The following is a 24,507-nucleotide window of genomic DNA, read 5'->3' on the forward strand; positions in this document are numbered from 1 at the left end:
ATCAAACAATAAACACCAGATATTACAGCAAGCATATTATTAAAGATCCCAATACCACAACGGATAAATGCAGACTTTGTAAACAACAAATAGAAACAGTATATCACATCACAAGCGGATGTACAATACTAGCAAATACAGAATACCCCAGAAGACATGACAATGTAGCAAAAATAATACATTAACAGCTTGCCTTACAACATAAACTTATAAAACAACATGTTCCCACATACAAGTATGCACCACAAAATGTACTGGAGAATGATGAATACAAATTATACTGGAACAGAACCATTATAACAGATAAACCACCACCACATAACAAACCTGACATCATACTCACCAATAAAAAGAAGAAATTAACACAACTAATCGAAATATCCATACCCAATACAACAAATATACAAAAGAAAACAGGAGAAAAAATTGAAAAATACATCCAACTGGCTGAGGAAGTCAAGGACGTGGCATCAGGATAAAGTTGACATTATACCAATTATACTATCAACTACAGGAGTCATACCACACAATATCAATGCAATACAGCTACATCCAAACATGTATATACAACTACAGAAATCCGTAATTATTGATACATGTTCAATTACCCAAAAGTTCCTAAATGCAATATAACATAAACCGTACAGTTAAAAGGAAGTCACGCTTGATCAAGGTCCGCGTCACTTTCCATTTTTGACCAGACATAACGTCTGAGAAAAGAAAGAAATAATAATAATAATATTAATAATAATAATAATAGTAATAATAATTCAGATGTGGGAGTGCATATAACACAGAATACCAGAAGAAAATAATGTTAATTTAGTATAAAGTTGTTTACACGGTTTAATTTGGTATCACAAATGGAAAAGGAAAAAGAAGTGGAAACCAGATATCAGCTTAATAAAGCTGTGTTAAAAAAATTCAAAACTGAGAGGCAAACTATTGGTATTTTCAGATTATTTGAAGCAATTTGGTTGAAGATATTTTCTACATTGAGCACATACAATTTAGAATTTTGGGTTTCTTTGTCTATTGTAGGTTCATTATTGCACTACAATGCTTCCTTTAGCATATCTCCAAAATTCTCCCTTTTCACCTTCAAGAGTTAAAGACCATTTTTGCACACTTTTTCCATTTTGTTAATGGATGAAATACATACATCCACTAGCAGTGAAATGTGTGTTTCACTTGGGAACAACACAATGACCAGTATACCATTATCAGAGCAAAACTCAGACAAGTGTAAAGTCCTGTGAGCTACATGACCATAAATGAAACCTGATAGGCCATTGGCTTTCTTGTTCAGTTTTCTGAGGTAAGAGCTCATGTGTCATAAATTCATAGAACATGGGTTCGATCATCCAGTATATAACACTATTGGCATAGCAATAGCTAATAAGACATCCTGAGGCATTGAGGAACAGTCACTATTGTAATGGAAGGAACTGTGAAGGGAACATTATAAAGTGGGGACAGCATGCAGGTTCAGCTTGATGCAGATTGCAGTAGTAACAAATAGGCTTGCACAGGCTTGGAGAGTTGCATCAAAGCAGTTTTCTTTGATTATTTTGTTGGCACTGACCAACATAAGGAGGAACGATCACTATGATAAAATAAGGGAAATCAGACCTCATACGGAAAGGTATAGGTGTTCATTCTTTCCGTGTGCTATACAAGATTGGAATAATAGGGATTTGTATAGATGGTTCGATGAACCCTCTGCCAGGCACTTAAATGTGATTTGCACAGCATCCACGTAGATGTAGATGCAGACTGAAGACAATGACATTTCCTTTCTCATCATTCCCAACACTGCATAAAACTTTATTCCTCTTTTACCTTATCATGTTATTACTTTTCCCCCTGCAGACTGCAAAAATAAAAAGTAAAAAATGTCCTTTCATCTGAATTGAAACCTACCTGACTCAACTGCTACTTGGAAATTTTATCTTCTCACAAATACTGTTTTCTACTGTAGACTAATTATAAATGTTGATCACTGGCATATTCACAGGAAGCTGTCTAGTTCTGTATCATTCTTACATGTTATTTATGACAGACTTCGTTTTAAGTGAATCACATCCAGCCTTGTGTTCCATTAATAAAAGGGGGTTTTGGCTTTCAATTGAAGAGGACAGTAGTGTACCTAGAGCCACCTTGTACATACAGCCACATTATTTGGGAAAAAAATCAGGTATATTGAATTTTTTTGGTACCCAGTTGAGAGGTAAACACTACCAATTTTTATGCGTACCACACAAATTATAATTTGATGTATTATCTATTCCCATATTATGCTTTTAAGTTGTTCAAGAGTCTAAGGTTATTACAATCACATTTGCTTGTTATTGTAAATGTCTGCACCTAGGATCATGGACTTATGTATGAGGATACTGTAGAACTTGTCGAGACTATGCATAATTTCCACAGCAAATGTAAAACATAAAACTGAACTTTCAGTTGATAAACTGCGGCCAAAAACTTCTGATGTGTAAAATGCTAACAATGGTGCTTAAATTTATCACAGTCTGCATGCTAGTATGCCAACTTAGAAGAACTTTGGGTAAAGTTATCTGAAGGTCTTTACACCAACTAAAATAATGTCTGGTTTCAGAGCAACAGGCATCTGTCCGATTGATAGAAAAATTTTCTGTGAAGAGAAGTTTGAGTGTGCCTGACAGGCCTCATCCCACTAATGGGCACTTATGTGATCATAATAAAGAACCTTCCTTCAGCAGAACCTGTTTTGCTACAACTAATGAACAGTAAGATTTGGCATCTTTTTCATCCACAGCAGATAAGTGCATCAGCTTCTGAAGGAAACACCACCACTATACTGCTTGCTCCAAGTTCATACCTTTCCAAAGGCTTCATCTAGAAAACCTCAACATCAAGACCATTTTACAGGCTAGAGCTGAGTATTGACTGCTGCTACTCCTGAAGAGTTACATGTACTTGCAGCAAAACCAGTAAAAGAATTAAAGTCAGTTAAGAAGGCAGTGAAGAGAGACATCACCAACAAAAACAGTACGGTGAGGCTCCCGCAAAGAAGTTGAAATTGGAGCGTAGTTCAACTTCTGATGACAGCAAACAAACTGATTCAGTCTCTACAGATGGCTGTGACTTTTCCAGTCATTGAACCACCAAAGAAAGAAGATGAAACAATAATAGTTGGAGACTTTTGCATAACGAAACTGGCTGAGAAGAGTGGATATCATCATTTGTGGTAGAAATAGATACCTACTTCAGCCAACAAATTCTTGTGTAATAAAGAGGATATATATGAATAGTAAGGAGATATGATCTCATAGATGCCTCAGCATAGTACAACTGGAAGTTCAGCTGTTCAGAGCATTATGCTGAACATGTGGTGTTAAGTCCTCAAATTTTAATATTAAAGTAGATTGTAAAACTGATTACTGTACTTCACTTTATCAGCCTTACTACAGGATGAGATGCAGATTGTATGTCTGTAGGATACAAATACAATGCTAATGAGATGCCCTATTTCTTGCAGGATTGTTTGAAGCTAACTTCCAAAAGCCAAAGTAACAAGTCTTCTATCAGCTTGGCCATAAAGTAAGTTACTTCGGAAACTAACTTTGTTAATTTTACAAAGCACCTTTGCCTGTATGTATAATAAAGAGTAAAAACTAAATAGTAGTTCAATCTACAACATTCTGACCCAGGCACCTGGAATCTACGACCACATGAAAAGGAACTGGAAACATTGTAAGACTATTTTCAGTTAAGTAAAAATCCTTAAATTTATACATGGGTATCACCATGAAGAAGTACTTGCAGTGATAATTTTAATTTTTCAAAAAGTGAATTGTTTATCTTTTGTGACAAATCATAAGTTAGAGGCACTAGGAGTAAGGGCAGTGGTTCTCAAATGGTTTCGTTCATATCTAGAAAACAGTACAGTCAGTAGAGATCACACACATCTCCAGTTGATCAAAGTACATTAAGAAACATATCTGATCCACAATACATCAATATTGGGGTCACTCAAGGAAGTGCACTGGGCCCAGTATTGTTTCTGGTGTATATAAATGATTTCCCAGAACGTATCAGCCATGGAGAGAAGATCTTGTTTGCTGATGACAGCAACATAGTAATCACCAGTAAGACACCAGCACAAATGCTGGAAAATTCTACTGAAGTGCCGAGGGATGCTGACAAATGGTCTCAGGAAAACAAAGTAACTCAACATAAAGAAAATAAATACTATATGCTTTAGAATGAACAGAAAACACAGTCCCTCAAATTTAGAACTAGATAACATCTCTGTAGATGATGTACCTACAACAAAATTCTTAGGGTTGCACATTGACAGCAAAATGAAGTGGAATGAACATGCTATGAAACTCTCGAAAAATATATCCACAACATGTTATGCACTCAGAATCCTTGTATCCCCATGCAGTAATGAATGTTTGAGAACTGTATACTTTAGTTACATACATTCAATAATCAGTTATGGTATTTTCTGGGGAAACAGTGCTAAGAATTTACAAACAGTATTTAACATGCAAAAGAGAGCAGTAAGAATTTTAACAAAAAGCAGTAAGCGGAACCACTGCAGAGAACTTTTTGAAATGTTACAAATTCTAACTGTTCCTTGCGAATTTATATCCAACCTATAGTGTACATCAAGAAAAATATAGATAATTATAGCACAAATAGCAGTTTTGTTAACTATAGTAAAAGAACAATTCACTGTCTTCACCTAGACAGGAAGAATAAACTTAAGACTTAAAACAGCTTCTTGTATGAAGGTGTAAAATTGCATAATAAACTGCCACAGAAAATAAAAGAAACATAACATGTAACGCTTTAGGAAAAATCAAATTGTTTTTGCAGGAACACTGCTTTTACACTGTAAGTGAATTCCTTAGTACAAAATGATTGTAAGTAACTTTTGTTTCACAATATTTAACTATATGTAACATTTTGTTAAGGAGCAAAAATGAATGTAAATAACTTATATGTCACAATGTTTAACTACATGCAACAACAAACTACACACACACACATAAAAAATATATATATACACAAACTGACAACATCCATACATTTTAAAATGTCCATGGATGGCTTGGTAAATAAATGAAAATGTGGACTTTTGTGCACTGGTCTTTAATTATTGTTTGCTACACTGTGTGGCAATATTTTTGTTGTACTGTATAGTACCCTTTGCAATTTAAACTAGTCACTGGACTAGAATATTTTCTTCATCTTCTGTCACTGCAGCAGAAGGACCTGACTTGCACCATTTGGGACTTTAGCTGCTTAACTGTGACACACCAACTGCTTTGGCTGCAGTAGCTATTGCAGTGCCTGTCTGTATATAGCTTTAGACATTTAAATTTGGGGCCCAGGATGAACAGTAAAAAGCTCTATAGTTATTCACAGTGGTGTTCCAATCATTGTCACTGTGGACAGGAATCACAAAAATACATTGCCAAGCCAGGAGTTCATAATGTAATTACATTCTACATCAGCAATATGTGTGTGTGTAAAAAATGTGCACACACAATGTGTGTAAAAAATGAGTACGAGCAATTGATTGATGGTGCCAAAGACGACCATCATAGACAAAGCTGTAACGGTCTTCTACACCCTTCCTGAAAATTAAGAGCTATTATTGATTTGTTTTTAACAAGTTTATTTACTTCCTACAACATACTGGATATGTCTAATATACTATTACTAAATTTAACTTGCAATGTGACATATGTTACAGAACAGCCTTACCTTAATCTTTATCTTTGCAAAAATATTGCTCTCAGAATATCAATGATCACTTCACAATATCTTTTTCCTTCAAAACAACTGTGTTCAAAATCAGCTAACCTACAAGGATGCCATGTAGTGAAAAAGTACCACATATGCTTATTAAGAATTGATTTACTTTCCATGTTATGTAATGAAACATAAGTATTGAAGACTTATGTTATCACACGTGATCTGTTTCTCAGTCAACTCAAATGACAGAGCATTCGTGAATATGAGCTTAAAATACAGGCATTTCACCAACTGCCACAGTGCAACATAAGCAAATGATGGATAAATACAAGAAATTTAACCTGATTCAGCTGTGACCATAGTACTAATAGGAACACTTCTTTAGGTTAACCAGATAAGCGATTTTGTGACAGTTAAATAATTAGAATGCTTAAAGAATAATGCATTCATGTTTGTTACATTTCTAACTTAGTCTGACAGCATTTTACTTTATTTTATGAGACTGGGAATCTCAGTATAGGGCTTGTGGGACTAAAATTTTGTCACTTAATGTCTTTTGAGAAAAACTTCCCATTTCAAAATAAAAACACACACTTCAATTTTAACAACATTTTATTGTTTAGCTTTTCATAAATAACTTCTGTAATTATTTCAAACAATAGGAACTCCAGGTTGGTATTCCAACAATGTACAGAAAAGAGTGCTACTCACCATAAAGATTACACATTACGTTGCAGACGGGAACAATTAAGACACACTTGCACATTAGCTTAAGAAGAATTAGGGGCACACGAACCGTTTTCCCTCAGAAAATGTTCTTTACAGCAAATTGAAAAGGCACGTCCTGTTTGACCAATATAATAGGCACCGCAAGTGTCACATGAAATCTTGTAGACACCAGTATTCTGCAGAGGGCTAGTAGTTGACTTCAAATTATGGATGACCCGAAGCAACCTTTGAATCTGGTATGACACTGGACCTGGCAGTAGCATATCATGTGGCACACACACAAACACTTCTTTCAATGTCCAGAGGCTCCCCACAATCTTCTTCTTGGACTTCTGCAATATTAAAGGTGGAAGAGGCTGCAGGAACACTTTCATACAACACACTTGTCTACCTGAAATGCATGAAACAGTTACTTCAATTAAGTATCTAACCTATTACATGGAATAATTAGTCACATTGAGAATGTGTGCAAGGTTAACAAATAAAATATATTGAGCTTGCTTGTCCAGTGATTTCCATTTCTAGAATAGCCTGGGGTAATTTTCTGACAGTAATTTTGGGGTTGTCAGTTGAAAGCCTCACTGCACCCTCGGTAATATAAATTTTTGTTATTTTAAATAAATATTTCCAGTTAGAGAAATCTTCTCAGGCAGTTATGTTTTCTGAATCAAATTAATTCCCTGTTGTGTTTACCACAGTATTGGTTCAGAAAATGTTGCCAATAAATTAATGTTAAACATTTTGTTTAATCAAATTCTAATTTAATTTTCCATTGCATGAGTGCAATAAGAGCTCAATTATATGCAGTTATCAGCCTACATAAACCACTCTTCATGCAAGAACTATAGCCTCTAAGCATTAGTGCAACAAAGACTGGAAATGTTAAATTTTCTACAGATGACAGTCATGCAGGGATTGAAGACTAAGTATTATGAAAACTAACAGATTTATAACAAATGCTACACTTTTATTAAAAACTGCCACAGGCTATGCATTTGCTCACCTATGGCTGTGTGATTCAGTAAATTATAATAGTAGTAACAAAACAATGCATACTTGACTATGAATAAGCAAGATATTTAAGCACTAGCTTTACTAATCTTTCAACTATGCTTTTAAAGTCTATCTGTGACAATAGGCTTGATCATGAAAACAAAAATATATACTGTTAACCAATCCAGACAGCAGCTTCCACACTTGAGTAAATATTTTGGAGAGTTTTATATGTACATCCACAATTTTGCACTGTCATAACAGTCTTGCCATAAATTAGTTGCAGCGGAGTATTAACTGCGTAATCTTACGTACAATGAAAGACGCCTGCCACGCCCACGCCCCCCCCCCCCCCCCCCCCACACACACACACACACACACACACACACACACACACACACACACACACACACACACACACAGTGCCTGTAACTGAAGCATATGAGAGATCCATACCTACTATCAACCATGACTCCTAAAGCAGTGATAAAACGCGATAATTCACACATGCAGTTAAGACTGATTGTTTGCAGGGGGGGGGGGGGCACAAAAGACAAGTATAAAAACACTTGTGCAAGACATTTACAAAGCTCAATACCGTAGCTTTCTTCTGTGACAAGTACATGTGTACTTTTTCCTTGTCTGTGGCATATAGTATTCCTCCAAAAATTTTAATTTCTTGAAACGCCATGAAGACGGTATACACCGCTGAAAGCAATTGATGATGACAAATGAAATAAATTACAAATCACATTTGGCAAAGTATCAAACCCGTTATTAACCGAAACTTACCTTAAATGTACCAACTCCGGTTTTCGTGCTCTTACTTCCCATGTTATACGCTACATATAGGCCTAACGCATATTTAAAAAAGTTTGGCATTACTACGGAGACAATAACAGGCTTACTACATTTTAAAACAAAAAAAAACAAGGGTTATTACAGTCTTTACGTGAACGATACTAGCTTACTTTTTTACAAAAGCATATGTTTCACTTCACCGCTTCTTCTTAAGTAAATCTTTCTTGGATTTGCTGTTATCACAGTATTGAGTGAAAGCAAGATCTTTCTCGTTTTACTTCACGATCAACAAATTCTTAACGCATTGTACAGAAAGTAATTTCTTTTATCAGTCAAATTTAAAACAAACATCGTTTCTACAGCTGCATTGCGTGCAGCGTTCGCAATGAAAGTCATTGCACACTTTTCAAAACTTTTAGATAGTCATCTCCGGAATGATTGTGTGATTTCATGAACAATCAGTCTCCAACAACTTTCTGTAAAAATCTGATTTTCGATTTGAGCTGTTCACCTAGAAACATTTTTAGATGATTTACCTAATCAACCTCTAGCTAATTTCGAGATGTTCTCTATAATCACAACACTTTACACCTTCGCTTACTCTACCCCCCAGCTGAAAAGATATAAATGACGACAGCAGTACACTGTCACTATGTAAGCTGCTATTACACGACGATCCACCGCGAACGCTACTGGTTAGAGAGCGTGTATATACGTTCTCTAACAGACATATCACAGTTATGTTAGACTGTGGACATATTAACCGCGCGGCAGGACAGAGAGCAGTAGAGAGGATGGAAGCTGAATTCAACCAACGCCACCTAGAACACCTCAAGGTCCGTAAAAAAATAAGGTTGAGCAGTAAGCGTTCTGTCCTGCCATTGGCTGGTTAGAGAGCGTGTATATACGTTCTCTAAAAGACATATCACAGTTATGTTAGACTGTGGACATATTAACCGCGCGGCAGGATAGAGAGCAGTAGAGAGGATGGAAGCTGAATTCAACCAACGCCACCTAGAACACCTCAAGGTCCGTAAAAAAATAAGGTTGAGCAGTAAGCGTTCTGTCCTGCCATTGCCTGAGGCTGTGACGTCACGAAGGAACCGCCGCTGCCTCTGGCGATGTATTTGTGAAATGTTTCAGTTTCTACAGAAATAGTAAAAGGTAAATTGTTATTCTGCTATTTCTAGAAAGTTACTGCTATATTCTGTAACTTGTCCAGCTTTTAAACAGACACTGCTGAGTGCTGACTTAAATAAAATCAATCGTCTATAGATCAAACTATCCAAAAATAAGTGCTAAGTACTGTCTGTTTTGCAGTTCTCTACGAAGTAAACGTTCGAAATGAGCATTCGATTTTCTAACTTTGGCTCTGGGAAAAGTGTTAACTTGTAGACAAGCTCTATGTAACGCTCATTTATATTCTGTTTACATCATGTCTACAAAAACACTTTCATTTTCACTGAAGAAATTATGCAATTGTCTTATTTGTAGGAAGCATTTGAATTACCTACCTGAACTGACACACACACACACACACACACCCACACACACACACACACACACACACACACACACACATTCTTAATTTTCTCACACCTCAAACCTTGGCTTATATTTTTATCAAGGTGTCTGTATAATGTTTGCCCTAGTTGTTAAAATTCACTTATATAAAAGAGCATTGAATCAAAAAAAGTGCTGCAAAATATGATTTACAGGAAATAGTGGTAAATTAACTTACCGAGTCCGCCGTTCAGCAAAGTTGGTATGTAGTGTGGGAAACAATAAGCCAATCCTTGACACTGTCGGTGTAGAGTCTTGCTTGTTGTGAAACACACAGTCAGAGGACCTTCACTTCTATCACTAAGTTTATATATTATTTAACTTTCACACCTTAGGTTCGTATGAGCAGTTGCCAGCGGGCTCTTGCGCATGCGCAGAGCTGAATTCGCTATGAGCAGTGCCTTCCTCCCGCTTCTGGCTACTTGAAGCGTGGCTGCTGTATGAGCAGTAGCGAGACAGGCGAAATACCCTCAGACTTCAAGAAGAATGTAATAATTCCAATCCCAAGGAAAGCAGGTGTTGACAGATGTCAAAATTACCGAACTATCAGTTTAATAAGTCACAGCTGCAAAATACTAACGCGCATTCTTTACAGACGAATGGAAAAACTGGTAGAAGCCGACCTTGGGGAAGATCAGTTTCGATTCCGTAGAAATGTTGGAACACGTGAGGCAATACTAACCCTATGACTTAACTTACAAGGGAACCTCCCCATCTCACCCCCCTCAGATTTAGTTATAAGTTGGCACAGTGGATAGGCCTTGATAAACTGAACACAGATCAATTGAGAAAACAGGAAGAAGTTGTGTGGAACTGTGAAAAAATAAGCAAAATATACAAACTGAGTAGTCCATGGGTGACATAAGCAACATCATGGACTAAGTGTGCTTAGAAGCGCCGTGGTCCCGTGGTAGCGTGAGCAGCTGCTGAACGAGAGATACTTGGTTCAAGTCTTCCCTCGGCTGGAAATTTTACTTTCTTTATTTTTGCATAGTTATTATCTGTCCGTTCGTTCATTGACATCTCTGTTCACTGTAATAAGTTTAGTGTCTGTGTTTTGCGACCGCACTGCAAAACCGTGCGATTAGTAGACGAAAGGACGTGCCTCTCCAATGGGAACAGAAAACATTTGATCGTAAGGTCATAGGTCAACCGATTCCTCCACAGGAAAACAAATCTGATATATTCTATACGACACTGGTGACGGCATGTGCGTCACATGACAGGAATATGTTGTCGACCCACCTAACTTGTACACTTGGCGAATGGGTAAAAAGATTCTTCTACCTTGCCCGATTTAGGTTTTCTTGTGGATGTGATAATCACTCCCAAAAAAGTGATGAAAACATAAGAGTTTGTCACATAAACTGAAAATAAAAAATTAAAATTTACGCTTGTTGGAAGATTTGCACCTAGGACCTTTCGTTCCGCAGTTGCTCACGTTACCACTAGACCACGGCGCTCCTACGTTACGATTGTCCTTATTGTTGCTTATCTTCCCTTGAACTACTCAGTTTGTATATTTCGCTTATTTTTTCACAGTTCTACACAACTTCTTCCTGTTTTCTCAATTGATCTGTGTTCAGTTTTTCAAGGCCTATCCGCTGTGCCAACTTATAACTAAATCTGAGGGGGGTGCGATGGGGAGGTTACCCTGTTAGAAGAAAGATTAAGGAAAGGCAAACCTACGTTTCTAGCATTTGTAGACTTAGAGAAAGCTTTTGACAATGTTGACTGGAATACTCTCAAATTCTGAAGATGGCAGGGGTAAAATACAGGGAGCGAAAAGCTATTTACAATTTGTACAGAAATCAGATGGAGTTATAAGAGTCGAGGGGCATGAAAGGGAAGCAGTGGTTGGGAAGGGAGTGAGGCAGGGTTGTAGCCTCTCCCCAATGCTATTCAATCTGTATATTGAGCAAGCAGTAAAGGAAAGAAAAGAAAAGCTCGGAGTAGGTATTAAAATCCATGGAGAAGGAAAAAAAACAACTTTGAGGTTCGCCGACGACATTTTAATTCTGTCAGAGACAGCAAAGGACTTGGAAGAGCACTTGAACGGAATGGACAGTGTCTTGAAAGGAGGATATAAGATGAACATCAACAAAAGCAAAACGAGGATAATGGAATGTAGTCGAATTAAGTCGGGTGATGCTGAGGGAATTAGATTAGGAAATGAGACACTTAAAGTAGTAAAGGAGTTTTGCTATTTGGGGAGCAAAATAACTGATGGTCGAAGTAGAGAGTAGAGTAATTTATTGAATTACTGCTACTTACCTTTCTTGAATATTGGTGTGACCTGTGCAACTTTCAATTATTTGGCTACGGATCTCTCGTGGAGCGAACGGTTGTATATGATTGTTAAGTATGGAGGTATTGCGTCAGCATACTCTGAAAGGAACTTGATAGGTATACAATCTGGACCAGAAGACTTAGTTTTATTAAGTGATTTAAGTTGCTTCACTACTTCGAGGATATCTATTTCTATGTTACTTATGTTGGCAGCTGTTCTTGATTCGAATTCTGGAATATTAACTTCGTCTTCTTTGGTGAAGAAATTTAGGAAGGCTGTGTTTAGCAACTCTGCTTTGGCAGCACTGTCGTCGATAGTATTTCCATTGCAGTCGCGCAGAGAAGGTATTGATTGTGGCTTGCCCCTACGATACTTCACACATGACCAAAATCTCTTTGGATTTTCTGCCAGGTTTCGAGACAAAGTTTCGTTGTAGAACCTATTATAAGAATCTCGCACTGAAGTCCGCGCTGAATTTCGAGCTTCTGTAAAAGATCGCCAGTCTTTGAGATTTTGCGTCAGTTTAAATTTGGAATGATTTTTTCGTTGTTTATGCAACGGTGTTATGGTCTGTTTTGTGTACCAAGGAGGATCAGCTGCGTCGTTTGTTAATTTATTTGGTATAAGTCTCTTAATTGCTGCCGATACTATTTTCTCTATTTCCACGCCACATCTTGTCTACTCTTACACTGTAAATTTGGAAGGAATGGAAATTGTGTCTCTGGAAGGCATCAAGCGAATTTTTATCTGCTTTTTTGATAAGTATATTTTTCGTTTATTCTTTGAGGATATGGGGCTTACAATATTCAGTTTCGCTACGACAATCCCGTGTTCATTAATCCCAGTATCCGTTTCGATGCTTGTTATTATCTCAGGATTATTTGTTGCTAAGAGGTGTTTTCACAACCGTTAACTATCCGCGTGGGCTCTTCATGAGTCCAATACACCGTATTATTTTCCCCTTTTTTGGGTACAAAACGCTACTTTTCAACATAGCCCGCTTACAGTGTGACAGCCATACGTTACTGGGAGGACCTTCATGCCCACATGACACCGCTCTGCTGGTCGACGTCGGAGCCAACGTCTCGCTGCATCAGTATGCTTTCCATCATCCACGTACTGCTTCCCGTGGCGCGCATCTTTCATCGGGACAATCAGTTGGAGGTCGGAAATGGCAAGATCCAGGCTGCAGGGTGGATGAAGACGAACAGTCCAATGAAATTTTGTGAGCTCCTCTACGGTTCACAGACTTGTGTGAGACCTTTCGTTGGCGAAGGAGAAGTTCGTTCACATTTTTGTAGTGACGAAGGCGCTGAAGTCGTTTCTTCAGTTTCCTGAGGGTAGCACAGTATACTTCTTTGTTGATCACTGCATCGTGAGGAAGGACATCAAGCAGAGTAACCCTTTCAAAGTCCCAGAAGACCGTCACCATGACTTGACCGGCTGAGGGTAAAGTTTTTATTCCGGGGGAGGTGGTGTGGCTTCACTCCATGGATAGCCATTTTGTTTCTGAGTCGAAGTGATGAACCCATGTTTCATCGCCCGTGACAATGTTCGACAAAAAATTGTCACGACCGGTCGTGTATCGTGCAAGCAACTCCGCACAGATGGTTCTTCGTTGCTCCTTATTGTCTTCTGATAGGCGGCGAGGAAGCTAGCGGGCACATACCTCTGAGTACCCCAACTGGTGGACGCGTGTGTCAGCACTACCGACAGAGACGTCCATTTGTGCAGCGAGGTGTGTAATTGTGATCCTTCGATCATCTCGAATGAGAATGGTCGTACCTTTGAACATTGCAGTAGTCAGAGCTATGTGCGGCCGGCGGGCACACCGGAGATAGGACTGGTTTGCACAACCTAAATGCAATGATGACCGACGCCTCGCTAACGACCCACCGTGCTTTTGTGCTCCACCAGGTCCCCGTAGACATTCTGCAATCACCTATGAATATCTTTATGTTCTGGTTTCTCGCCAAAACAAACTCAATGACAGCTCTCTGTTTGGAACGCACATCCGTTACAGACACCAAATTTCATGAAACTTTAGGAGTTGAAGAGGGAATATTCCACGATGTCTCACAACAAATTTTGCTTCTTTTGAAACGAAACTGGTCGAGAAAAAATGTGTTGCATTTCTTCTTGAATGCCCCTCGTATTTTGTAACTAAGCTGCAAATTTTAGATACGTAGGATAGCAGTTAACTCGCATACGGTAGCAAGGCAGAAAAATATAAATGTTATTGTGGAAAATATTCTCATCCCTGTTAGAACTAGTCGGCAGCATGTATTGTATACCTGTTACTCCACATCGGTGTCGATGGTGTGGGAAATGTCAAGCTGTTGCTGAGCATGTGACGCAATGTTCTGGATCCAGCAGTCTGCCTCTGTGCAGTGAAAAACGTTTTGTACGACACGTGTGATATATTTAGGAAGTCGAGAAAAGCGAAGAAAAAGTTGTGTTAGTAAAAACACAATTAGTCTCAGTCGGTTGCAAAGCGCATTAATGAGGAGAAATTATGAAAAACCGATGAATATGCGAAAATTCTCAAAACATTACAACCCTTGGGCTCGAACCTGTAAGGTAAATGTAGAGTGACATGTAACTGTTACGTAATAGCCCTGTGAAATACTTCCAAAAAGATAAAAAAAATCTCAGAAAAATCAGGAATAAACCAAAGTTTTGAAAAGAACTGCGACCACTCGACAGAAAAACTGCGTGGGAGGATCAGAAGTTCATACTAGTTACGAGAGTACGAGGACAGCAGGGGAGGTTTTTCCGATCATTTTAACCTGAGGCAATTCAGCTTAGATTTTGATACCCTGGAAGCTCCTTAATCACTCCCACTGCCGTTAGTAGCGCTTCTGTCAGTTCCACTAGTACTATTTTATCTTTAGGCCGTTTATGTTTCGCCCGAATTTTCAGATAAACTTTGAATTCCCTAGTATTTTAACATATCACACTTGTGCTGTTTAAGCCATCTAGAATTTTTTTGTGTTGTAAATGTATCAATGAGCAACGGAGGAGCAACGGTGTGAAGGACTGTAAGTGATGCCATGAGGGGGACGAAAGAGGGGGAGGCTATGGGGGCTATTTGTTATAGGCCAGTACTCGCACTCTTCCACTAGTAATGCTTGCTGCCTGATCGTAGATGGGGTTGTTGGGTTGTTTGTGGGAAGAGACCAAACTGCGAGGTGATCGGTCTCGTCGGATCAGGGAAGGACGGGGAAGGAAGTCAGCCGTGCCCTTTCAGAGGAACCACCCCGGTATTTGCCTGGAGCGATGTAGGGAAGTCACGGAAAACCTAAATCAGGATGGCCGGATGCAGGATTGAACCGTCGTCCTCCCGAATGCGAGTCCAGTGTGCTAACCACTGCGCCACCTCGCTCGGTGATGGTAGATGGATGTGTGTGTGAATTCCTGAGGGACCAAACTGCTGAGGACATCCTTCCCTAGACTTACACACTACTTAAACTAACTTATACTAAGAACAACACACACACATACCCATGCCCGAGGGAGGACTCGATCCTCAGGCGGGAGGGGCCGCGCAATCCGTGTCATAGCGCCTCTAGCCGCGCGGCCACTCTGCTCGGCTCTTAGATGGAGGCGAACCGTTGATGGCGACAAGTCCACACACTTGGTATTGATCATGCGTCTAGGTGATGATAAATTCCGAAAAACCGATGAATATGTGAAAATTCTCAAAAATTACAACCCTTGGGCTCGAACCTGTGAGGTAAATGTAGTGTGACATGTAACTGTTACTTAATAGGCCTGTGAAATACTTGCAAAAAGATAAAAAGATAACAAGACAAGATGGCGACCATCTCATGTTCTGGACACCTTGGAAGCGTTTACGTACTCATTTTCCGTTTGTAACAGCCTGACCTGTGAGAGGTAAATAGTCACGACATGAAAAACCCATTTCCCAGTGATGCATCAGTCTGTCATTGACATTCAAATATTGCCCTCTTTGATGTACCTTATATCACGTTTCCACGTGGTTGTAAGTGCTGATCTACGAGCCTAAGTGTAGACTACACTACTGGACTTTAAAATTGATACACAACGAAGATGACGTGCTACAGACGCGAAATTTAACCGTCAGGAAGAAGATGTTGTGATATGCAAATGATTAGCTTTTCAGAGCATTCACATAAGCTTGGCGCCGGTGGCGACACCTACAACGTGCTGACATGAGGAAAGTTTCCAACCGATTTTTCATACACAAACAACAGTTGACCGACGTTGCCTGGTGAAACGTTGTTGTGATGCCTCGTGTAAGGAGGAGAAATGCGCACCATCACGTTTCCGACTTTGATAAAGGTCGGATTGTAGCCTATCGCGATTGCGGTTTATCGTATCGCGAAATTGCTGCTCGCGTAGGTTGAGATCCAATGACTGTTAGCAGAATACGGAATCGGTGGTTCAGGAGGGTAATACGGAACGCCGTGCTGGACCCCAACGGCCTCGTATCACTAGCAGTCGAGATGACAGGCATCTTATCCGCATGGCTGTAACGGATCGTGCAGCCACGTCTCGATCACTGAGCCAGCAGATGGGGACGTTTGTAAGACAACAACCATCTGCACGAACAGTTCGACGACGTTTGCAGCAGCATGGGGTATCAGCTCTGAGACCATGGCTGCGGTTACCCTTGACGCTGCATCACAGACAGTAACGCTTGCGATGGTGTACTCAACGACGAACCTGGCTGCACGAATGGCAAAACGTCATTTTTTCGAATGGAGCCAGGTTCTGTTTACAGCATCATGACGGTCGCATCCGTGTTTGGCGACATCGCGGTGAACGGACTTTGGAAGCGTGTATTCGTCATCGCCATACTGGTGTATCACCCTGTGTGATGGTATGTGGTGCCATTGGTTACACGTCTTGGTCACCTCTTGTTCGCACTGACGGCACTTTGAACAGTGGACATTACATTTCAGATGTATTACGACCCGTGGCTCTACCCTTCATTCGATCCCTGCGAAACCCTACATTTCAGCAGGATAATGCACGACCGCATGTTGTAGGTCCTGTGCGGGCCTTTCTGGGTACAGAAAATGTTCGACTGCTGCCCTGGCCAGCACATTCTCCAGATCCCTCACCAATTGAAAACATCTGGTCAATGGTGGCCGAGCAACTAGCTCGTCGCAATACGCCAGTCACTACTCTTGATGAACTGTGGTATCGTGTTGAAGCTGCATAGGCAGCTGTACGTGTACACGCCATCCAAGCTCTGTCTCACTCAATGCCCAGGCGTATCAAGGTCGTTATTACGGCCAGAGGTCGTTGTTCTCGGTACTGATTTCTCAGGATCTATGCACCCAATTTGCGTGAAAATGTAATGACAAGTCAGTTCTAGTATAATATATTTGTCCAATGCATACCTGTTTATCATCTGCATTTCTTCTTGGTGTAGCAATTTTAATGGCCAGTAGTGTATTTGGAATGAGATTCCTGAAGCACTCATTCTCAACCCGTCTCCTTCGATCTCACCTGGTTTCGGGGCTCTTACAAATACTAATTCTGGATACTTAATATCATTTTAATGATCGTAGGCCATATTCGGAGTAACTTTCATTAGTTTAGGCTGTTTTATTAATGTAGTTATAGGTTTGACGTACAGTGATAAATAAGTAAATAAAATCGTATGGCCTGAATGGCTGGGAAACCCCGAAGCGCAGAATCAGCCTCCTAACTGGAAAGGTTTTACCTATCCTTCGCGCCCGAGGCACCATTCCTTCGCGAAGTATGATAGCTTTCTACGTATGTGTATCTGTCAAGTGTAGGTGACTGTAATGGTTGTGCGAATAGTGTAGTGTCATGCTCGTACAGGAAATAAATGAGAGAAGGGGGAGGGTTAAAATAGGCGCCGGCACATAGCCTACTTCTCTCGAAGAGTACTATGGTGGCCGACTAGCTTGACGCCCCATAGGACGGGCAGATCACCATCAATAGTGTCGCATGCCCACACTTCATGAGACACAGCGGGGAGATTTGATATTTAAACCAGGTGATCGGATACTTTACGCCACCATCTCTCCCCACCCCCCCTCCAACTGACGGTCAAATACTGTCAGTGAAAATTTCTTCGACCACCAGGGTTCGAACCGGCTTACCTCCGCACAGGCGTGCGCTAGCGACCTCGGCCACGGATGCGGGTATGTAAGTAGTGTAGGATTGGTATGGCCATTTTTCCTGTATCTCGTCGTTGCCTGGATGCTTTTCTATTCTTGTAGATGTGGTCTGTCTATGTAAGTAAATGAAGGGCTATTTATTTTGAGCCATACACGTTTCACCCCTTTTTATTTGTGATGTATCTTCAGTGGCCTTAGTACTTATTTGTTTTATGTATGTGATTCCAGTTATGTCACTGTATTACAGTGATTAGTTATTTTCTTATTTTTCGGTAAGAAACAACTTTTAGAGCGAAAGTTTCGTAAGGTTAAATAACTACTTGATGCCACTGATGACGTTATGACGTTATTGTTCGGTATGTGTCCTTTTGTTTTGTACTTAGTTAGCCTGTGTAAAACAGAATGTCCGTTTTTCGGCGCTTTAGAACATATTGCAACTGAATATTCCTCTTTCACTCTTTCACTGTGTGTTAGTTGTGTATTTTTATTGCGTATAATGTTTCCAACTGTCGCTGTGTCGCTATGTGTTCTCGATTCGTGTTTTCTTTCTGTTGTGGTGCCTATATGTTGTTTGACATACGTTTGTTTTTTACGTGTCTAAGTATGTGGTTATATGTGGTGGTTCAAAATGGTCCAAATGCCTCTGAGCACTATGGGACTTAACATCTGAGGTCATCAGTCCACTAAAGTTAGAAATACTTAAACCTAACTAACCCAAGGACATCACACACATCCATGCCCGAGGCAGGATTCGAATCTGTGACCGTAGCAGCAGCGCGGTTCCGGATTGAAGCGCCTAGAACCGCTCGGCCACAGCGTAGGTGGTGTGGCCTGCTCTTGGAAAAAGATTATATTAATCACTAAGACGATAACAAACAGAGCTGTAGAACACAAAGAAAAAGATAATTTAATCTCCTACTACAAAACTTTTATATGAAACAATAAAAACATTAACTGTGATTCTCTCCACTCAAAATATATATATACCACTATACACAATAACACAAGTACACAGTAACGAACAAATGGATATCAATTACATAGATACACCACAACACAAATAAAAGACGAATCCAAACCACGCCGCGAGGGTTGACAACACTATATGCAGTAAACAGACATAACTGACACACAGTTAAAGAGTGAAAGTGAAGTGATGTGTTGAAATGTGTTCGGAAATCCTGGTATACACAGGCTGACTAAGTACAACTCCAGGACAACACATACAGAATAATAAGATCAGAAAATGCTAAGAAGAACGAAATAGTAGTTTAACATTGGGAAACTTGAACTAATACAAAAAATAGAAAATAGAAAAGTTGCAATATAGCAACATATTTAGAATCATTTGAGAAGTAGCAGCTCCGGTCTCACAAACTGACATATGGCCGGGAGAGCGTTGTCCTGACCACATGCCTCTCCATATCCGCATCCAGTGATGCCTAGGAACTGAGGATGACACGACGGCCGGTCGTCACCGTTGGGCCTTCATGGCGTTCGGACAGAGTTTAGTTTATCCAGAATTCTCATATAATACAATTACTATATGTATAAAACAAACACGTATTACTGATCGCTGAAGATGCTTCATAAATAAAAAGAACCGAAAGGCGTATGGCATATAACAAACAGCCTTTCATTTAGTTGCACCCACAGACTATATCTTCAAGAGATGATACTATCAGCAATGACGCAGAATAATTGTCACATAATCAGCAAGAATGGTCAGTGGTGTACTTTGCAATGTGTGTGTGTGTGTGTGTGTGTGTGTGTGTGTGTGTGTGTGTGTGTGATAGAGAGAGAGAGAAGGTATGGCATGTTACGCATGACATCGAGCAAGAACGGTCGGCTTTCAGGTATGTGAGTGACGAAGGTCACTTCCCAGGCAAGAGTCATCTGTACTACGGCCTGTTTATGTCCATCACATTCTTCAGCTTATCGCTTTGCACCGAACACTCTCGATAAATACACATCTTTTTTCTATCACCTGATTCAGAAATAAGTTTGATGGCGTGATCCTCCTGTTATTCACTTGACTTTGATAACTTATAGCGTTATTTACATATGTAAAAACTATGATGGCGGAGTTACAGAATTGAAAGTAAGTGACAGAAATTGCTTGGATCGGGTAAAAAAATGGAAACACCGCGTGAAATGCATGCTTGAACGTAAACGAAAATGCTATCCAAGTCTGTAGGTTGTGCTGTCGTATTTGAGCACGAAAGGCACCTGTGCAATGCCATCAATACGTTGCAAGTGTCAGTCGAGGTCAGAACAGTGCTCTGTGTAATTGGGAGTGCGTTAGGTCGAGGCTAAGTGAATTCGAACGTGGGCAAATTGTTAGTGTCCGCATGGTTGGTACTTCCGTAACCAATGTAGCAGAAGTGTGTGGTGTTTTAAGAAGCAGCATATCGAAGATTTATACCGGATAGCCGGCCGGTGTGGCCATGCGGTTGTAGGCGCTTCAGTCTGGAACCGCGCGATCGCTAAGGTCGCAGGTTCGAATCCTGCCTCGGGCATGGATGTGTGTGATGTCCTTAGGTTAGTTAGGTTTAAGTAGTTCTAAGTTCTAGGGGACTGATGACCTCAGATGTTAAGTCCCATAGTGCTCAGAGCCAATTGAACCATTTTTTTTATACCGGATACAGTGAAAGCGGAAAAACATCATACGCTAAGTCACAACGGAAAGAAAGTGTGTGTTCAGTTCAAGAAGATTATGACGAAGAATAATGGGAGGACAAATGCAAAAGTCACTGCAGAGCTGTATCTAACTGGGGGGGGGGGGGGGGGGGGGAAATTACATTAGGTGTTCCACAAGGTTCGATCATGGGTCCCCCCCTGTTCTTGATATATGTGAATGACCTCCCTTGTTATGTGAAACAAGATTCTTAACTAACACTGTTTGCTGATGATACAAGCATAATTATTAATCCAGTAAAAGAAAGTCCGATAGAAAATGATACAAATATGGTATTTGGAAAAGTTATTAATCGGTTTTCTGCGAATGGGCTTGCTTTGAACTTTGAAAAAACACAGTGCATCCAATTTTCTGCTGCAAAAATTATAATTCCTTCAATAAACATAACACATCAACAGAAGTCAGTAGCCAGGGTAGAGCATACTAAGTTTTTGGGTGTACATATAGATGAGAATCTTAATTGGAAAAGTCATATATTGGATCTCTTAAAGCGACTAGGTTCAGCAACTTTTGCAATGAGAATAAGTGCCAATTTTGAGGATGTAGAAATTAGTAAGGTAACATACTTTGCGTACTTCCACTCTCTGATGTCATACGGAATAATATTCTGGGGCAACTCAACACTTAGGCAAAAAGTATTCACTGCTCAGAAGAAAGTAGTTAGAATAATGCGTGGGGTTCATAGTCGCACAACTTGTGGGCATCTGTTTAAAAGGTTAGGAATTCTTACAACTGCTTCACAGTACATTTACTCAGTAATGAAATTTTTTCTCAACAACATGGACCAGTTTAAAATCAACAGCGACATTCATGATTACAATACCAAAAAAAAAAAAAAGAAAGACCTGCACTATCCTTTACTTAACCTATCTTTGGGACAGAAAGGGGTAAAACATGCTGGCATAAAACTTTTTGATAAATTACCAGATGAAATAAAATGTCTGACAGACAGCAGTAATAGTTTCAAAAACAAATTGAAATCATATCACCTTGACAAGTCCTTCTATACCATAAATGAATTCTTGAATACGAGTAAATAAATCTGGAGATATACTATATGCATATTGTGCCATTTAAGGGAATGGGATAGATAATAGAAATATTTAGGTATAGCACTATAACGTAAAAAAAACTTGTTTCCTGTGCGCATTTCTTGTGAATTTGACACGTTCCACATCATAACGCTTTTTCCGTGCTATTGATCAATGGAACACGTAACTAACTAACTAATTAACTCGAGAACCCTGTCAGTGCCAAAACAAAGCGAAGGGAGCTCCATAAGCAGGGAATTGCAGGGTGAGATGGAATTCCAACATCTCTCATCAGTGACTCAAATGGCCGTAATAACAGGACGTGGGACCGAAACTATAAAACTTAAGAGTATGGAGCAATAGAAGAAAGTCATTTAGTTGCATGAGTCTTGTTACACACTGTTTCCAACTTCTGGCCGAGTTAACATTCCAAGAATGAAACACGGTTGCGATTCAATGGTGATTTGGGCAGTCATATCGTGGTATCTCATAGGCGCCAAGCTTACTCTGCTAGGTAGCATTACTGCCAAGGATTATGTGACCATTTTGGACGATCAGGTCCATTACGTGGTACAATTTGTGACCCCCAGTGGTGAAGCTGTGTTCAAAGACCCTGGTCACACAGTTCCCATCGCTCAGGACTGGTTTCGTGACAACGAGGATGAACTGTCGCATCTCTCCCAGGCACCACAGTCACGAGATCTCAGTATTATTGAGCCTTTACGGTCTCCTTTGAAGACAAGAGTGCGTGATAGCTATCCGCAGCTCGTAGTCTTGCGGTAGCGTTCTCGCTTCCCGCGCACGGGGTCCCGGGTTCGATTCCCGGCGGGGTCAGGGATTTTCTCTGCCTCGTGATGACTGGGTGTTGTGTGTTCTTCGTCATCATTTCATCATCATTGACGCACGCAAGTCGCCTAACTTCCCTGCATGGGGCCACCCGGCCAACAATGCCATACGATCATTTCATTTCATCATTACCTAAACTAGCCGCTATTTTGCAGCAATACTGGTATAAGATTCCCTTGAAAACCATACATGACCTCTGTTTATCCATTCTGAGACTATTGGAAGCTGGTTTTGACTCCAAGGGGTTACCTACACCGTTTTAAACTTGGTACTGTTTAGTGTTTTAACTATTTCCACATTTTCTGTAACCGTACCTCTGCTTGCACGGAGCATAAAAGCAGTCATTTCGTCGCACTGTGTGAAGATAACAGACGTAGAGTAGCTAGTTATCAGACCGTCGGTTATGCGTTAACGAGAATAGAGATACTGGCCTACAGCGAAGCGATACAATACAATTGTGGACCTTGACTTTTAAGTTTACGGAGCGAAGGATTTGTGAGTGTAGAAAATGTATTCTGAAACTAGTTAGTCGACACACTAAATTCAATAACAATTTCTATACGGTTTCGGGAGCACATTTACAAAGTGTTTCAGAGGAATCTATACATATTCAAAGAGTTTCAGATAAGAAAATTAAACATGAATGTTTATTCTTAACTCTACTAGGATAGAATAAGAACCATTTCAAGTTGGCAGGTACTGTTACACTACCTTTGAGAATGAACTTATTGCAGATGGAGTCTGTTTTGAATCCGAAAAATTTATCTGTGCGTCCGTCTCTCGAAAAGCATCTATACGTGCCAGTTTTTCAGTACACAAACGTTTTAAAGAATGAATCATCAGGGATTGCAAGCTTTTCATAATACTAAACGCGTGTACACAAATACCACATAGCATTACATTCTCTCACACTTCCGCGTTCCAGAAACAGCAGTTAATTTTTCCGCGCTGTAAGTACTAAATGACAGTTACACAAGTGCCTCACATCACATATGAATCTCATATTATTTTGCCCTTAACAACAGTAATTTAGCCGTTTTCTTGTGGCTAATACGGGAAAACCTACACAGTAAACGTATGATCCTGGTTTGAAGCCAAAGAAATCTGATTAATTGTAGGCGTAAGTTATTTTTTTCCCCACACTGAACTAGTATTTTGTTATAAAATTTTATATTCAATAAATAAAATGTTCCATTGTTCGTTCAGAACACGCTAGCTGGAAATTGGCGGACAATTTGTATTTCAGGGACAACTAGTGGCACGGTGTTAGTAGCTTCGTCAATTATACTAAAACCTCCACTCTAACAGGCCGTGAAGGCCCAACGGTACCGACCGGCTGCCATGTCATCCTCAGACGATATGCCTCCCTGGATGCAGATGTGGAGGGCCACGTGGTCAGCACAGCACTCTCCCGGCTGTATATAAGTTTACGAAACTGTCGTCAACTATACAGTCTAAAAAAAAAAGAAAAGACACACAACGAAGTAATTATCTAAATGTCCAAATAGGGCGAAAATGGGTAAATTCGACGTACGTGTACAAATAAACAAGTGGCTACAATTTCGGAAAAACTGGATGATTTACTCAAGAGAAAGACCTTAACAAATGGAGCAAGTCAATAACACGTCGGTCCACCTCTGGCCCTTGTGCAGCAGTTAT

At 39.9% G+C, this 24,507-nt stretch overlaps 1 protein-coding gene and 1 long non-coding RNA gene across 5 annotated transcripts in view; one reads left to right on the plus strand and one right to left on the minus strand.

The window, feature by feature from the left end:
* Positions 1 to 6,348: 6,348 nt before the first annotated feature.
* LOC126470679 (uncharacterized) lies at positions 6,349 to 9,170 on the minus strand. The gene is made up of 3 exons (XR_007586274.1): positions 8,269 to 9,170; positions 8,075 to 8,184; positions 6,349 to 6,874 (listed from the first exon to the last, which is right to left on the minus strand). It is a non-coding gene; the product is annotated as an uncharacterized LOC126470679 (long non-coding RNA).
* LOC126470678 (retinol dehydrogenase 13-like) overlaps positions 9,059 to 24,507 on the plus strand; it is a 113,799-nt gene continuing 98,350 nt past the window's right edge. The window contains exon 1 of one of the 4 annotated variants that reach the window (XM_050098678.1): positions 9,059 to 9,113. The gene's annotated coding sequence lies outside the window, so the exon portion shown is untranslated. Of the gene's footprint in view, positions 9,114 to 9,169; positions 9,442 to 24,507 lie in introns of those variants that run through there. The other 3 variants (XM_050098677.1, XM_050098679.1, XM_050098676.1) reach the window with 3 other exon arrangements.

The sequence above is a fragment of the Schistocerca serialis genome, chromosome 3 (assembly GCF_023864345.2).
Source record: "Schistocerca serialis cubense isolate TAMUIC-IGC-003099 chromosome 3, iqSchSeri2.2, whole genome shotgun sequence".
In the NCBI taxonomy this organism is placed as follows: domain Eukaryota; kingdom Metazoa; phylum Arthropoda; class Insecta; order Orthoptera; family Acrididae; genus Schistocerca; species Schistocerca serialis.